General features: G+C 41.5%; 1 protein-coding gene and 1 long non-coding RNA gene across 6 annotated transcripts in view; one reads left to right on the top strand and one right to left on the bottom strand.

Annotated features, from left to right (window-relative positions):
• KIAA0586 (KIAA0586 ortholog) overlaps positions 1–16065 on the bottom strand; it is a 64860-nt gene that overhangs the window by 1548 nt on the left and 47247 nt on the right. The window lies entirely within an intron of this gene.
• On the top strand, positions 10713–12257 carry LOC122157904. The gene is made up of 2 exons (XR_006168065.1): positions 10713–11102; positions 12026–12257. It is a non-coding gene; the product is annotated as an uncharacterized LOC122157904 (long non-coding RNA).

The following is a 16065-nucleotide window of genomic DNA, read 5'->3' on the forward strand; positions in this document are numbered from 1 at the left end:
CACAGCAGCAGTAAGATGGCATGAGAAATTCAACGTGATTCCAAAGCACATTACAGTAACACCACAAGGATGTGCAAGTAACATATGCGTTTTGTTTTTCCAGCAGTACTTCCATGAGCTTAGTCTGTAACCACGTTCGCATGACAAAAATAGGTTACTCAGAAGGGGAACAGAAGAAAAGCAAAAGCTTTTATTTGGTTAGACGTGAAGCTGACACACAGTAAAGACATGGATGTGTAATGCCCAAGGAAGTCCTGTAAATCATCCGAGACACCAAAGCAGCGCTTCAATTCCGCATGTAGGTTGAAGCTTTCAAAGCTTGACTTTGTTAATAATTTCCACAGCCATGTCATATTCCATGAGGTCATTGTTTCAACAGCTGTTTTCAGGTTTGTTTAAAAAAAAAAGGGGGGAAAAAAAAAGAATATTCCCTTATCCCAAAGGCTCTGTAGTAACTTTGCAAGCATTTGACTCCGGGGTGCTGAAAGACCCTATGATATCAGTCTACATTCTTCTTAACACGTACTCTAATATATTTTACAGATGTACTGCAGTTCAATTTTATGACAGATGTAAAATGCTAAAAGGACAGAGAAATCAACAGAATAATTCCATCTGCTTGCTCAGCTGAGAAATTAGCAGGTCCTGAGTAATCCAAACATCCCTAAAGAAAAGTGTAAGAAATAACCAAAGCAAACACTCCTTGAAGTCTGAAGTCTTTGACTGTGTTAAGATACGAGAAAATACAGAACCTAGATTGTCAGCACTTTGACTGTAAAATATGATGGATATCCTGTTTCACCTACTCAATAAGCTCGGCTCCATGACTGTAACTTTCCAAGACACAAAGCTGCTAGTCCTACCACTATGTGGGCCCGAAGATGAAACCGTTCTGTTACCCCCACACGTGCTTTATCATTTTCACCTCTCCCTGAATCTAACCTCTGGCACGCACTGCGCACACATACAGAGATGCCTATGTGGATAAATACACAAACACGAGCATGCAGGCTTAAAATGCTTATTTCTATGTTCACACACAAGCTTTTAAGCAGACGTATTTTCCAGTGTCTATACTGAGCTTTTGCTGACCATCAGTGATGGAGCTTGGACAGTCCTCGTCCAGGTCCTTAACATGATACTCCATTTCATTTCTTCCCTCCCCCCCATCAGAGAGCAGCTCACAACCAAGCCTAAGATGCTTTCCTCTTACACACCAAACCCTTCACAGTCATAAATATGCACATAGCATTGGTGCTTAGAACCTTCTGATATGCCATAAAATAAATATGGAAAATTCCTCCATTTACAAAGCAGGGCAGGGCAGGACGATTGGTGATCTTCGCAGCTTTTTCTCTTTAGAAGTTCTGGAAGTACTCAAAACAATTTTGTAATCATGTACTTAGATGTATTTATAAAACTTTTCCTTGTTAAAATCCAATAAATGGAATGAGTGATCCCAGGTGACCTCCACTTCTCCGAATTCACTGTCACCATCTAAAAGAATACTTTCGTATAAACTGTGAAAACTGACACCCTTCCTACGTGTGTTTAAGGGACTCTGCCTGGTAGAAACTCAACGGTGACTGAAAACATCTTGATGACCCACTGATGGAAAATGTCAGATCTGCGATTAGGGATTTTGCCTGTGCTTGGCAATCTATAACAAATTCGTGTACAGTACTAAATTTCCAGATCTTTGTTTAACAGAAACATAAAAATTAATGGTGTGTCAACCATCCAGTGACCTGTGAAGGGAGTTTTTCTCTAAGACATACCGTCACACAGAGAGTATGCTATATACAAGTGTATCGTGAATGTATGCCAAATGGAAAAGGAATTAAACACGCTGAAGGGAGGTTTTGTTACTCATACCATATGGCAACAATAAGAACAAAGAAAAATGTTTAAATCTTTCCTTTTAAATTTTTAGATTTGGCAAAATAAAAAGACTAAACAAGTCTGACTTTTAAGCCAAATAAAAACCACGTGCTTTAACTCCTTAGGGTTGGTGTCCATACATTAAATAAAGTTTCCATTTTTAATTTATCAAGAGGTAAATCAGACCCTTATCAATAAAAGGACTTATCTTCACAGACAATAAATAGGGAGGATTGGGACCCAGGTTGTTGTTGTAGTTTATAACTGGGACTATAATTGCTCTAATTAACTGCATATTACTTCCTGAAGTTTATGAACAACCATCACCCTCCAGAACCCTTTCTCTACTCTTTTTCCGATGTAAAAACTGAAGCAGCTAACTTCTAGAGCAAGAATAACTTTCCAAGCATATGAAAAAAAACAAGTCCACTGCAGAACTCCCATTCCTTTAATAGCACGGGTTGATACGAATGGCTTGTTTCTTCTCCTGCCAGGTTCCAGCTGCTTCACTTTGTTTATTACTGACTTCAAAGATTAAAATGCTGTCCTGTCCCAACAAATAACTTCCTCCAGATGGCATTATCTCAAGTGTTCAGAGCACAGGGGATAGCACAGCACCTGCAAATCCGTAACTCGGCATCTTAAAATCCCCAACGAAAGTGCCTTAATAGTTTTTACTCCATCCTTCCCCCATTTTGTGCACTCATTTTCATACCTAGCTGTACAGTTATTAAGCACAGCAAGGCAAGAAGCGGTATTTTCTGCAAAGTCAAGATTATTCCAGACTTAATGGGTTGATATATATCAATAAGAAACAGGCATATTTTGATGTAAGCAGTCCTGAAGGCTGAACTGAAAAGAGAAAATATACTGCAATGTCAGTCATGTTGCTAATTATATTATAAGAAACAGTATTTCCAGTCAAGTCTCATGTCAAGCTATACTCTGTATACTGAATACATAACTCAATGTTTCTAGGATTTAATGGCTTATACAGTTGAAAGTTGGTCTGGTAAGGAACTGGTCAGATGGCATCAAGATGGCAAAGAATACAACATTCTCAGAAGGGAGCTCAGCCATCAGTGGCTTCTGAAATAACCCAGCCATTTGGACAAGATTATTCTCCCCTCATTAGAAACCACAGGTCCTCCACTCTTCTAGCCCTGGCCCACTTCCACCTTGAATTCATGTGCACATTTATGCTATTATGGAGAAGATGTCCTTTCCCAGCTCAGCCAAAAACGAAGCAAAAATGTTTAAGCACGTGTGACTGTGATCTCACTGCATAAATGCACTGCTTAGCACAGGGCTCTTGAAGGCAGGTCAGAACTCTGGCTTCCATGGGGTTAGAAACACAAAAGCAAGAGAACAAGATGCTCTGCAAATGCGAGCAGTTTTGTTCTCTAGCTCAAAAACAGATCATCCATAACTTAAATGCTTTCATGACAAACAGAAAATTCTCTAGGCAAACTGAGGCCAAATTTCCAGGGCTGAGTTACACGAAAGGGATAGATTTACAATTAAAACACATCAGATATTCTACAGAAATGGACTGATATCTGCAGGATTTGAGCCAAAAAATGTCTGGATCTAAAAGCATGAGTCTACTGCTTGAGCTGAAAAAACAGTTTCATTCTGGAAAACTTCAGCCAACTCATAAAATCCAATAAGTGGGCTACAGCCACCAGAGGAGACAGAAAACTCCATACTGTGAGTTCAGCTGAAGGTTTGACCTAAACTTGGCAAATTCCATCTTCACATGGTGTAGTGTACTTACGGAAATTGTGTGTACATATACACAGAAAATAAACATGCAGACACACACACTCTTTTCTCTTTCTTGTTTGTTTGTTTAAACTCCAATGTATATCCTGCTTATAAACATTTGGGAAAAGGAAATAAATCAGATCCTGAGTCAGTACAGGAGGGTGGGGTATGGGCGAAGCAGGGAACGCGTTTTACAAAGCAGAATATTTGAAAATGATTTTTTTCCTCCTCTCAAGTCTGAGTTCAAGGTTCAGCGGTTTTCCAAAACATGTTATATTCCCACCAATAGTAACACTAAACAGAACAAAAACTAGAAATACATAAAATAAACTAGAACCAGATTGTTCAAAATCCTAACGGAGTTGTTGGAGACCGGTAGGGAAGGGCAGACAGAAAGCAGCTCCAAAAACATCTAGGAATGAGATTGCAGAGTTTACTAAATAAACATTTTCTTTTGGTGACTAAAATCTACCCTCCTCCCTTCGATCTGACAAACTTTGTGCTGTACAATATCTCACTGTTCAACAATGAAGTTCCCTGGCTGCAACTCTTGCTGTTGTTTCCCAGCAACTCACTTCCAGAAGATGTGCAATGATCTTTCCGTACAACTGCAATAATTATTAATACAAAGAAGAAATAGAAAAGTCAGCTCCAATTCTCCTTGCAGAAGCCTGCGATTTTTGGGACATGAACATGAATACTCATTTTGTAACTTGTATGCATTGCTTGTTTCTTGATTGCAACCATTTTGTTGCAAAACAGGGAGAGGAGGGGTCATCTGCAGTAGACCTGGAAACAGCAAGTTTTATTCAGAGGTAAAAGAGACAGTGAACAACAGACAGCAGAAGGAACAGCAGGTACAGCAACACTAGAAAAATACCACGAAAACAAGCATTTTGTGCAAGGCTTGAGGGAGCAATCTCTCAGTCCACAAAAAAACCCAGGTAAACAGCTGGTGGGATTGGAAAAATCTGACAAGTGATCATTAAAAACCATATATTAATCTTTTTTCTTTTTCTTTGTTTCATTTTCTGCAAAATCTAAAGGTGAATGGATGGGAAAGTAGTAATATAAAAGCAACACATACAGCTCTGCTATTCACACCTTCATGTCTGGGGATCCAAAAGACATTTTCATGCCTGCTGTCAAAGCAAAGCAAAACAAAGCTCAAGGAGGAGGAACTTTTTATTAGGAAGGTTGAGCAGGTAGCATGAGAACAAGAGGAAATGGTTATAAACTGGAAGAGAGTAGATTTAGACTAGATATTAGGAAGAAATTCTTATAGTGAGGGCAATGAGACACTGCAACAGGTTGCCCAGAGAGGCTGTGGATGCCCCCTCCCTTGAAGCATTCAAGGCCAGGCTGGATAGGGCTGTGAGCAGCCTGGTCTAGAGGGAGATATCCCTGCCTACAGCAGGGAGGTTGGAACTGGGTGGCCTTAAAGGTCCCTTCCAACCCAAACCATTCTATGATTCTGTAAGAAAATGGACTCATACAACCAATAGCATGAATTCACATTAATTCTGAAATGAAGTTACACAGACCTCCGTCAGGATGCAGAGTCATTCAGTACAACCTAGCAGTAAGCTTGGCTCCTCTGAGACGTCTTATCTTTACATATTAATTGCAGTACTACTGCCTGCACCTTATCTACACCGTACCACAGTGCTAGACATAATAGTGTTTGTAGCCTACATGAGGAGTGTCAAGTTAAAAAAAATCAAAGCACCTTCATAAAAGTTCCATGACTTGTTTTTATTTCGAAATAATTAAACAATAATTTACACAAGCTGCTAAGAGTTGGACAAACAAATTCTGTAATGCCTCACGGCAAATCAGGCTTGCAATGGGTTTGAAAATGAGCATCTTCCCAAGGTGTGGTGAAATGAAGATGGGTGTCCCAGTGAGGGAATCCCAGAAGTGACATTCTTTATAAGCAGGCATACCTGCTAGCAGACCTATTGGGTTCCTCTAGAATCCACTCCTGTCTCAGAATTTTTGTTTGGGTCAGTGTGGCCCATGCACTGCACTACGATGGCTTTCATGCAGCCTTTGATGCGCAGTTGTCCAGATCACTTGGGATGGGTGCACACACAGTTCAAGACAAACAGCAATCAGACAAGTTCTGTGTGTTGCAGGTCAAGACTGAGCACGTTCTCTGCAGTGATGTTCGCACTGCATGTGCTTAGTAAACATTATCTGCTATCCGGCTCTATTAACTCAGCTCATCTATTAAGGCCAGCTAGGAGACTTTTAAAAACAATTGTTAGGAATGTGAGACAACAAACTGCAGAGCATGGGCAAGAAGCCAAGAGCTACTTTCTATCACTTAAAAACGTGACGAGATTCCTTGATGCACTCTCTCTCAACCAAACAAGTGGATTTCCTGGCCAGAGAGTTTCATTCCCTCCAGCCATGGCAGCAGTCAGGTCAGCATGAAAGCTCTGGGATGGACATCAGGAAGAGAAAACCTTCTGTACCACACAGCCCCCCCAGCAGTGCTGCAGGGCAGAATTTTCTCACTGTGAGTCACTCATCACCTATACTGAAGTCACTACTTGCATTCTTTTAACAAAAATCTACACCAGACCTACTCAGAATAAAAAGCTGTTCAAATGACAAGTGTTTTCTTCTAGATGATCACTGTCACCTAGCTGTAATCCTCCATTCTACAGACGTTAATATTCACAGGACCTTGTGCATTTGTTTTGATCTTTTTTCACTTTTAAAGTCATGGGATTCTGCATATGGAAACGGTTTGCCAAGACTGCCATTACTGTACCAACACTACAAAAATTTGGCATATTAAAAAGCCCATAGCTACAGCACAATTACTCAATTTTTGTAATTGCACCCTTTAAAAAGATTATGATTTTTTTTTCCCCATAGCAAAACAAGACAGAACAAATCCAGCCCTATGCAGTTTTGCATTTTGCAATTCTGCACAGACATTGCTTGCACGCGTGCCCACAAAATTGTTAGAAAGATCTCCCTTCAAGACTTATGTTAAATAGCAGAAGGTGGCAATTGAAGATCTTAATATTTGTGCATATCAATTAACTCTGAAAGATGTATGAAGAATAAGTAATTCTAGAAAATTTTAAGTGGCAAATAATTTTTCCATTAGGTCAGAAAGAATACTACAGTAATCTACACCAGCATGATGTTAAAATAAGGAATACATTCAATGTCTTTACTAGCAGATGTGCTGGGAGAGAGTTAACGTGCAAAAGTTCAGACCTTATTCTGCCAAAGGGTATCCAAAACTTCCCTCGCAATGAGCACCCAACATAATGACAAGTAATGTTGTCTACAATCCAATACTCTGGACCAGAAAGTTGGAAATGTTTGACAGCATTTTTTTTTCTTTCTTGTGCTATTTTAACATTTGCACACGTCAAGAATGTTTAAACTTTGTGAGTAACGATAAGCATTCCTCCTTGGAAAACAAAACAAAAACCAAAGCCTGTTACACGGGAAAGAATAAAACAAGATTCCTTTGCAATACTCTGTAAAAGAACTCACAGCTTTAAATCAATAGAGACAATGAACTGCAGAAACACGTTGCTCTACAGCTATGCTACCAGTTTAGCACACTACACCCCCTTCCTAACTTCCCACATTGCTGCTTATTGTAATGGCTCATGCATCCACTGCTGCCAGTTGTTGTACAAAGCAAAGAAAGGCACTGCAGACTGCTCCCTCTAACACTGTGCTTCTGGAAGATGCGGTGACCAGCGGCTCCCCACCAGCACCAGTAAAACCAACAAACTGCTAGCAACCCTGGAGCTGCTCTGCAGTCTTCAAGCAGCAGCCAGGCAGTGCCTCCTGGGACACAAACATAACTACCTAGAATCACAGAATCATTTGAGCTGGAAGGGACCCTTAAAGGCTAACTGCTCCAACTCCCTGCTACATGCAGGGTCACCTACAGCTCAGTCAAGAGCCAGGAGGCTGGTCCAACCTGAAATGTAAGCCCCGCTCACATCGGGTTCTCATTTGGGCAGATGTTCTTTACTTCTAAAACTATACACATACACAAAAGTTGAAGCATTAATTGATGGTGATAATTCTTTGCAGTCCCCAGTGCCAACTTGCTTTAGAAAGCCTTGCAGCTCTTTGACAGTCACTCTTCCCAGCCCAAAGTGTTGGTGCCAATCTTGGCTTGTACTCGGTTCACCAATAGGTTTCTTCATTGCTTTGGGCCACATGATTAATAGAGCTCGTAAGCTGTCTGAATGAACTTCATTTATCACTTGTCTAGGTTTAAATATTCCTGGCCACAGCACGGGGAAATCTGCACTGGAACAGAAAGCAAGAGGAACTCAAATAGGCATGCATGGGAGCGGCTGCTTGCAGTGGTGTGAGTGCTGCGTGCCAACTTGTTGTGACTCAGTTAGGTGAATGGGGCAGATCTGTGGGGCTGCACACTGCAGCTCCTGAATTCAGCTAGTTACAGTTTGTAGGAACAGCAATTATAGAGAGCTCCTTAAGAAAGCACCTTTGCAAACCCTCTATAGAACTGACAATAACATAAAGCCAATTGTTTACAACAATCCTAATCTGTCACAATCACACCCAGTGTGCAACTACAAAAAGCACAGAGGTGAACCATTCCTATCTAACAAGTTCTGCAGTCCTGAAGTTGAGGTGAGCTTGTACCAAACACGCAGTTCTGCAAAGGCAGCAGCTGAAGTCCTGGGCTTACAACATTTGCAAGTGAAGAAATAGGATCCAACTTAGCTACATGGGTACCACAGGTGTATGCAAGTCTATACAAAACCTTAATGCTGAATAAAATCACCTATGAGTCATTCAGGTCCATAAGTAATTACAGTTTACTGTTATAAGCCAAGGGAATTTCAATAATTTGATTTTAAAGCAGCTCATGGAATTTAGTGGCTCCCTGGTACCTTACTTGAAGCAAATTTATTTCCATTAGGTATATATTCTATACATTCCTCTGCACTCCCAAGTTTAGGAACACTCAGATAAATCAATCTGCTTTCATGCCCTTTCTATACAGACTCACAGAAGAAGCAAAAATTTAAAATGCATTATTTGTTACCTTTTTTCCTTCTGTCCCTCTTTGTTTCCCTCTCTTCAATAGAGACTATCATGAAAGAAGTGATTCCAGAATACAGTTACAAATTCAATACATGCACTCATTTGGGAACATATTTCCCCTCACTAAGACTTATGCCACACAACAGCCTATGCAAGAGCAGAGAAAACCAAATGCTTAAAGATCATCACATCTGAATGGCACTGTTATTTGATGCAATTAGGTTGTTTTCAACCATATTTAAGGGAGAGAACGCACATGCTGCAAGGCCTCTCAGAACAGGACTGTCTCCTAGGATGAGGAAAGCCTGGGGTCACGCCTGGGGCCCCTCGAGGGTTCTGTAATGCAATCTGTAATACAGTTTTACCTCCCAGGTTAGAGAGAGTTGTCCAATCCCTGTTCCACCTGGAGAGAAACAAGTCCATGCAGACTTGCTGCTCTGTATTTTCAGAGAGCTACTTTGAAAGCAAGCAGAGTCATAGCTGAGGTGCAGTGTGATTCACACAGCCCACATTTATCACACTCAGAAAGCTTCCTGACCACTGCTGGCAATATATTCTCAATCTGATAAGAAAAGTCCCTATTAAGAATCATTTGCTTGTTTAATTTTCACTTATTGAGCTTTAATGTACCATAAAAGTAAGTAATTACAACGGTGCCTTAAATAAATATTGCTTGTCTTGCGCTCACTAATGTTTTAGAAGAACACGTAACTACCTCTAGATACAGGAAGCTGCTGGAAAATAAAAACGGACCGATCACATAAACTCACGTAAGAGCTTTAAAGAATTCTTGCTAAGGACCGAGTTCAACAAAAAATGTATTCTGTTCACTGTACACACGACACCAATGGGAATAAGGGCCAGTTCAAGTTCTAAGTTACCATTACTTGGGTAATAGTTTCAAGCTGCAAGGCACAGCTGTATAGGCCCAGCCAGACAGGCTATCACAGCAATGCTTTGATAGCATGGGGCCCTTAAGTGTCAGGATATAGAAAAGGCAGCAGTTGTTGGCTGTGAAAACAGTCTGATACAAACCAGATGGGGACTTACTTGATGGGCAACACAAAGGAAAACAATTGGCTCATTCAACAAAGTCAGGCCACTGCCCCAGAGAATTAACAGAAGACAATAACAGTCAACCAGAGTTGATGCAAACAAGAAACAGCCATGTGGTTATGGTTTAAGGAATTGTTTCTCCTCAGACTAAACATAAAGTTTTGATTTCTAATTCTTATATTCATTAATTTCAGTCTAGTTTACAAGCACCCTCTTCCTCCAAAGCCTTCCGTGTAATTCATTTATGCAGCACCAGCCTTCGTGCACCTACTTAACCCAAAAAAATAATAAAAAAAACTCACACGAGAAGGCAGGCTGCATTAATCTAATGTTCCCTGAAGAATGCCAAGATCACAGACAGCTTTCAGAGCTGTGTCAGAACGACCCTGCAGATGCACAGCACACAGCGTGCTATCAGGCACACTCACTCTGAAGCATTTGCATGAATATGGATGCAGATTTACCAATTCATTCTGATTTTAAGCAAATGGAGCCCAGTGGGTCATGTGCTGGGTAACTGGAGCACAGCTGTTCTCCCAGTTCTGTGAAGAGTTCTGTGGTATTATTTATTTTACTTTCTCAGAAGTAAACACCAAATCAATTATGTTACCACATAATGGCTTTGTTTGTCAGGCTACAGTTGGAAGTCTGTTAAAATAGCTATTATTAAACTTTTTTTTGAAGTAATCAGAAATCTTAAAATGGGTTCTTTCAGTCATAGCTGAAAAAATCCCCAAGCCAGCCCCTTTTAGAAGCAAACTCGTAGAAGATTATGGTCCAAAATCTTAATTGCTCTTGCTGTTTTATTACAGGAAATATAAAAGTGACATGTGCAAAGGTATTTTGATTACAAATTACTTACAGAGATTGCACAATAAGTCAGACCACGGAGGGCCTTCTGCGATTTCACTCTCAGACTGAAAACATCTGAACTTTCTTTGCTTACACTCCAGAATATTCTCTCTGGTGAGCTCTGCACTGCGGTGCTCTGTGCGTGCACAAAGTCGGACGGCTCACACTGGAGGACAAACACACACTTGGGATGCCCAGCTCGGTGCACCTACAAATCGCAGTGACACAGAGATGTCCTGGATGCCTTCTGAGATCACATCATCCCGGGGTCTGTCAGCTCCAGCACACATCCCCCGAGCTTCGCTGCTGCTGCTGGCTGCTCTGTTGCTGGTTGACAGATTGCCAAGCAGGGCTGCATGATGCAAACTTCTCCTAAAGATACCACTCTGACCTACAGAATCGTCCTGGTTGGAAAAGACCTTCAAGATCACCAAGTCCAACCGCCAACCAACTGTGGGTATGCATGGAGTCTACTCTTTGTAAGTACTTCACTTTCCATGCAGGCTTGCAAAAAGCAGCTGAATTGAAGAGCTGAATGGATGCTCTCATTTAACAGCCCATCATAGGGCAGACAGAGCTACAGGGTTTGTCCTAAAAAAAGAAAAAGAGCTGCTGAACTAATGAAATACAAAGTCAGGGGCAAACTGCTCTCTTAACTGCTTCTGTCTCCTAGCTGCAGGGGTGCTCATGCCTGTGAGCATGGACTAAAATGCTGCCTTGGCTGCATTCAAAACAACCAGCACAGATCATAGGTAGAAAAGTACATTTTTGCTTCAGTTTCCTGCCATAAGCACAAAGCCAGTGCTTTAACAAAGCCGTTGTGTGCTGTGCTCTGTCTGAGCTAAAACATCTCTCCAGCAGAATCGTGAGGCTGATTTCCAAGAGCACAGCCAAATTCTTGAAACCTCCAATGAAGGGGAGGGTTGTCACATCATAGCAGAGAAGGTTTTGCCTGCAGTGCTGCTATTATTCATTTTTCACATCATATATATCGAGGTCAGAAGACATTTTTTTACATAGAGCTGCAACTTTCCTTGGAATCTCTTCGTCAGGCTGCTGCTAGATTACAAACCTCAGGAACAGAACAGCCTTTATCAGACTCTACCCACAGAGATACCGCCTGCCTTAGCCCTGCATTTAAAAGCAGATGGGAGAAGAGCAAAAATCTCTTTAAACCCTACATCTGCCCGCACAGACAGACCCCAATGCTTCTAGCTCTTGTAAAACGAGCTTGGTGAAAGTGGATTTAGACAGCGTTCAGCAGCGACCGCCTCCACAAAGGCTGCATGTAAAAGCAGCTGGGGCAGGAGAGCACGGCTGCCTGGCCATTAAGTGAGGACTCTCAACAGGAAACTCTTTCCCCTTCTTTTCTTACTGTTGTTTTTTTTTTTTTTAAACTCAGGAAGGAAGCTCCCTCTCCAGAAACAAGCATTCCCTGTGTAATCTCGCTGCTCGCATGTCTCCAGGATCGCTTCCAATTACTCAAACGAGCAACATGCACTCTGAAGAAGCTAATGGTGTATTTACGCTGTAACACAAGCTAGTAAATATTTCCCATTTATTAATTGTGATTTACATAACAGCGCACAATGGCAGCTGTTAAGTAAATAAAATAATTTTCTCAAGATCTCTAATTATGGTTTTACGATTATAAAAACAAACTAAATAACAGCAATGGAGCAAGCGCCAGCAAATTCCATGCCTTCTATTTCTACTGAAGATCCAGTGGCCTGACAAGGGACAGAAACTGCAGCTCTTTTACTGCCTTTAAAACAAACACAGCCCTGCCTATGTCTCGTGATAGGTACAGTGCATAAAATGAGGCCATGATGCACAACCCTGAGATTATTGCTTTACTGTAACAAGCAGGATGGAGGTCAGCAGGTCAAACCATATTAAGTCTAACCTGCTTTCAATGCGTCGTTTTGACCCAAAACATAAATGCAGTGCTCCCAGACTCTGGGTGGCCTGTGAGATGCACATTTCCATTGTTTGTGCATGGCTGATTATTATTTTGCACTGAAGATATGTACCTATCTGACCCTAAAACAGAAAGCATTAACAGAGAGTCAAAATTGTGCTGTACAAAAGAGAAACAGCGACCTTCCTGCAGCCAAGGCACTCGGAAATACATGCTTCTCACTGACCTGCTGTGTATTTTGTGTCACACTCCGCAACTTTCACTTAAGTTGTTTAGAACTGTCCATAAGAACAGCTCTTCCTGCTCTAAAAGTAAAAGAAAAGTTTTAGATAAGAGAAGGAAAGCAGTCTCTATACAACAAGAGATGCGAAGGTTCTCAATCTGAATTAATTTTTTAGGTAGACTTCTATTTTCTTCCCCTGAGTGACAGCACTCGTGATGAAAACCAGAGCGCAGTAGTCTGCAGACAAAACAGAACCCACCTCCATTATTTATCACTGCTCCTTGCAAATGCAACCACCAGAAGCATATTTTCAACAGGTATTTCAGAGAAGAGCATCTGTAGCATTTAATAGTATTTAATTAGAGGCAGCCTTTGTATTGCTGCAGCAAGAAGAAGGTACCAGAAAAACTTGGCCGTTGTTCAATGCATAAAGCAGGAGGGCTGCTTAGTCCTGGAGGATTCAGAAAAACAAGTGAATAAAATACCAGCCAACTGCACTGCTCATGAGCATAAGAACTGCCATCGAGTCATGCACTCTTACAATATATTCAGCAATAAAATTAAAAAAAAACTAATGTTGCAATTTGATTTGACAATTTGTGGATAGCAATCAACTAAGTATCCATATTACTGGCTCGGTAGGTTTCATTAAGAACAACTTTACAGCTACGCTTCTGCTCTGTTAGCAGTGCACAAACTTACAAAGCATTCAGTAAGAAAACAAAACGAATTTAATGGCTGAGAATGACAGCATTTGTAAATCTCCTTTCTCCTTCATAAAAGAGGTTTGCAAGCAAAGACTGCAGATTATTCATCGCTCACATTAAGCTGCCTCCACATGGCACGTATGCCGTCGCCCTGGTAATTTCTCTTCTACCCAGGCACTACACAAACAGCTGGCTCCTTTCGATTTTTATGCAGTGCTTTAAGAAGCTAAAATGAGAGTCCTCTACAAACAGGTAAAGCTGAAGGGTGTCCAGCTGCCTCTGCCAGAGATCAGCACAGCCAGTGCAACCGGGACAGCAGAAGCTGTTCATTCTGTTGCTTTGCCCTCAGCCATGCACAAGCTACTAAATTATAAAGGGCAACATCTGCTTTCCCTGCCAACCAGCAAAATAAAACAAACACAGTGTGTGCTGAGGACAGAAAGCCTACATTTCTCCTATCGCCGTGCTGTAAATGTTTCTTCAAGTTGAAATATGTGTTTGTAATACTCCTTGTCTTCATCTGTCACCATACGGTATCCATGCAATTTGTCACCAGCCTCAAAGACTTCCTGGTCTGATACCGAAGCTTTTTATAAAAGAAATGCAATTTTCACACTGAAAAAGAAATGTGAGATAAGAGGCCTTCTTAAATGACTGTCTTAAATGCCTGTTAACCCAATCCAGGAAGGCAGCCTTTAAAGATACTACGGTGTCTCCACCAAGCCAGCAGTGGGTCCAGCTGACACAGCTGGCCCTGATGTACCAGGCTGCAAACTGCAGAGACTGAGGGTGCAGTCACCTTGTTCAGAACGTTACCTTTGCAGGCTATGATCTCTAGCAGAGGCATAGCAACCCCAAGCAAATGCTTTGCTGAGTAAAAAAAAGCACTATTCATAGAATCACAGAATGCCTTTGGTTGGAAGGGATCTTAAAGATCACTGAGTTCCAACTCCCTGCTGTGGGCTGGGAGCTCAGGCTGCCCAGAGCCCATCGATGGGCTTGGCCACCACCAGGATGGGGCACCCACAGCTCTGGGCAGCAGCGCCAGGGCCTCACCATTCTTCAACTAAAGGATTTCTGCCTAACATCTAACCTCAATCTCCCCTCTTTACTTTTAATGTCATTCCTCAGAAAGTGTTTTGTTATAACAACACAGTGAGGCGCATCTTTAGAAGCAGTAGAAATCTCACTTCAAATTTGTCATTCCTGCTGAACAACAGGCGTGTGAATTAAAGCACTGCAAGACCACGCAAATCTAATGCTTCTCTGCAACATAAAGACAATAAAAGGTGGTGTGTTAAGGGACTTCATGCTGTGTATTCAGCTGAGCAGCAAGTATCTGCCGTGACCTATTGCAACACACAGGCCACACAGCAGCTCAGGGTGCTTACTTTCTAGATGCACATCAGTTCCTTCTTATTAAACGACGGCACAGAGCTGTGGAACCATTAATTTGTGAGAAACTTCTCCCTCCACAGAAGAGCTAACTGGAAACAGCCCTCAGGCTGATGTAAGCATTGAGTACATGGGGAGTCTCTGTCCTTAGGTGGCTTGCCTGAGCCCATTAATTTGTGTGTGTGTGTGTCCCCCATTTATACAAGCAATATTTGTATGAAAGGGGAAAGCAGGTCAGCCCAGTCGGCTTGCTAGCATCTGCTTTTATTCAGAGTTACTCAAGATCAGTGCCAGTGGGATCAGTGCCCATTTAGGGGGTTTATTGTGTGTATTTATTTTTCGCTCTTTACAATGAAGGCAACAGCAATTACTGTAAGTTTGTAAAAGTGCACACAAATCATAATACACAATACAAAGCTGCTTCAGTCAGATCCTAGCCTGTTTACAAATCCTCCACAGGCTGTGAGAAAGACTGCTTTGGCACAACTTGGATAGCCTGGTGAGGAGCCTGCTGGTGCCCAGGAGATCTCAGACTGTATCTGATACTTGCTGTCAAGAGCATGGCCTCTCCAGCAGATCCACCAGCACATGAGAACCGTGCACAAAAGAAGGGGATGAGCACCAGGGAAATTAGCAAAGCTGCTGTAACCTACTTAGATGAAATCCCTCTTTGCTCCTAGACTGGCTTAGAAAAGGTGGATTTATACTACTGGAAAGTGGAGCTGGTAAAATATATATATATATCAGAGGTAAAAAGCCAGAATGGAAACAGAAATTTCAGGATAGAAATGCACAGGAGTGGATATACAGCACCAAGAGATACTCTTCATTTATAGAGAATTCTGCCTAGAATCTGCCTCATCACCAAGAGTAAAAAATACAAAAAAAAAAACCCACAAAGAAATAACAAAGCTTGTTATTGATAGAGACAGCACATTCCTCAGGTACCACACTGGGTACCACGTGACACTTTGAGGCAAAAAGTTCATACAAAATCTGGAAGGTGCATTGGATGATTGATGCAGCAGTCCCATGGATTTCCAGCTTCTCAGTATGAAATGTCCATTATTACCAGCACATTATAACCCCATGCACAAATGAAACACCACGCTTACTTGATTTTGCTAGTTCCCTAAACTTTCAGCTCATGATAACAAAAAATGTACTTGTAGGGTTACCACAGGATGAGATCACCC

Source organism: Centrocercus urophasianus, unplaced genomic scaffold (assembly GCF_019232065.1).
Source record: "Centrocercus urophasianus isolate 14NV4802_14NV808 unplaced genomic scaffold, USGS_Curo_1.0 seq_14, whole genome shotgun sequence".
In the NCBI taxonomy this organism is placed as follows: domain Eukaryota; kingdom Metazoa; phylum Chordata; class Aves; order Galliformes; family Phasianidae; genus Centrocercus; species Centrocercus urophasianus.